Source organism: Crocuta crocuta, unplaced genomic scaffold, assembly GCF_008692635.1.
Source record: "Crocuta crocuta isolate KB4526 unplaced genomic scaffold, BGI_CrCroc_1.0 scaffold1184, whole genome shotgun sequence".
NCBI classification, from domain to species: Eukaryota; Metazoa; Chordata; class Mammalia; order Carnivora; family Hyaenidae; genus Crocuta; species Crocuta crocuta.
Genome location: NW_027532435.1, coordinates 61883 through 64420, shown reverse-complemented (window position 1 = coordinate 64420; position 2538 = coordinate 61883).

The window sequence follows — 2538 nt, the reverse complement described above, 5'->3', positions numbered from 1 at the left end:
CCTGTTAACTTTTGAACATTATAGAAAAGAAAAGAAAAAAATAAAAAAGAAAAAACCTTGCTAGAAGTAGTTAGGATTAGCAGAAATATGCCAGTAAGCAAATATGATGAATTCATCATGCTATTATGCTTTGCAGAACCCAATGTGTTCAGATAAATTTTCACAGTCCAAGAAACCAGTTTGAAGAAGTTGACCAATTTGCAGAAGATATGAAACATTTTTGTGTGTCATTACAAATAACCACTGGGTATTTTACACTGGGTCTTGAAAACTCCCCACTGGTAGTTTATTTTCTTCCTTACTGAATGGTTACTCCCATACTCTTTTTCTTCTCTTTCCCAACATCATTGACTGTACACAAAATATTCATGAAATACCTGAAAATTATTCAAATTAGCACCAGCATGGAAAACTAAGTCATACCTTGTAGTTTCCACCTACTTTTACCCTGGGTCTCAACTACTCATTTCTTTTATTTTCTTTCTTCCTTTTTCTTTTCTTTTCTTTTTTTTGCTACTTTATTACACTACAGTTAACAAACAAGAAGCTACACATTTTAGGAAGAGTTAAGATGACAGAGTGATAAGAGGACCTTATGGTTGCCTTATTCCTTGAACATAGCTAGATAATAATCAAATCATTCTGAACACCCAGGACATTGATCTGAGAACAGCGAACAAACTGCACAGCTAGAGGGAGAAAAAAGGCCACATTGTGGAAGGTAGGAGGTGCAGTAATGTGATTTGGGGGACAAAAGAATCACGGGTGCTACAGAGAGGAAGGAGCCCTGATCATGAATAGCAGGGAAAAAAAAGAGAGAAAGAAAGCAGGACTCAGGGGGTGCATAAGAAAAACACTTCCCTCAAAGTCATTTATTGGGAAAATGAGAGAGGCTGATAATATCTTAAGTGTTTACAAACAACAGAGCTGAAAATCTAAAGTTTAAGAAGTCCTCACCATTGCCAGTGTCAGTTCTGGTAGGCATAGGGGTGCTCCTGTGGAGGAAGGCAAAGACTCAGAAGGCAGAGCCCTCAGGATCCCCTGAGTCCATTGGAAGAGACAGTTACCCTTCCTGGATTGCATTTGGGAGTGCTGGCCGTGGCTATCCAGGTATAAGACTCGCACAAACCCACCCACATGCACCAAGGCTACTGATTATAGAGTGCTGCAAAGCATCAGTGTTCGTGGAAATAGGACCAAGCATAGGGTTTCTTAACACACAAAAGATAGAGACCTAGAAAAAATACCAAGATAGAGGAATTCATCCCCAAAAAAAGAACAAGAAGAGGTCATGGCCAGAAAGTTAATCAAAATAGATGTAAGTAATATGTCTAATCCAGAATTTAAAACAATTATAAGGATACTAGGTGGGCTTGAGAAAAGCATAGGAGAAACCAGAGAGATCCTTATTGCAGAGATAAAAGACCTATAAACTAGCCAGGCCAAAATGAAAAAAAAATGAGATAACTGAGATGCAAAACCAACTAGATGTAATGACCACAAGAATGGAAGAAGCAGAAGAACAAATAAGTTATGTAAGAGATAAAATTATGGAAAATAATGAAGCTAAAAATAAAATGGAAAGAAAAATATTGGACCACAAATAGAGACTTAGGGAGCTGAGTGACACCATAAAACATAATAATGTTCATATCATAGACTTCAAGAAGAAAAGAGACAGGAAAGGGAGCAGGTTTATTTGAGCAAATTATACTTGAAAACTTCCCTAACCTGGGGAAAGAAACAGACTTCCAAATCCAGGATGCAGAGAGAACTCCTGTTGAACTAAATAAAAGCTAGCTAACACAAATACATAGCATAGTAATAATTGCAAAATATAGAGATAAGGAAAGAATCCTGAAAGCAGCAAGGGAGAACAAATCCCTAACTTACAAAGGAAGACAAATCACAATAGCAGCAGTTCTCCCCACAGAAACTTAGCAGACAGAAGGGAGTGGCAGGAAATATTCAATGTGCTGAATGAGAATATTATGCAGCCAAAAATAGTTTATCCAGCAGGGCTGTCACTCAGAATAGAAGAGATAAAGACTTTCTCAGACAAAAGAAAATTAAAGGAGCTCGTAACCACTAAACTAGTCCTATAAGAAATTTTAAGAGGGGCTGTGAGTCAAGAGAAAAAAAGAACAAAAGCAACAAAACCTAGAAAAGACCAGAGAAGATTTCCAGAAACAACAACGTAGCAGGTAATACAATGGCACTAAATTCATATCTATCAATAATCTCTCTGCTCAATGCTCTAATCAAATCAAGTCAAAATGCTCTAATCAAGACATAAGATATAAGAGTGGATAAGAAAAAAACAAGACCCATCTATATACTGCATACAAGAAACTTACTGTAGAACTAAATCACCATCTCCAGATTGAAAGTGAGAAGATTGAGAACCTTCTCTCAAGCTAAATGAAATCAACAGAAAGCTGGAGTATCTGTACTTTCATCACACAAACAAGATTTTATATTTCTTATTTTAAAAAAAATTAATTTTTTTTACATTTATTTATTTATGAGAGATAGAGA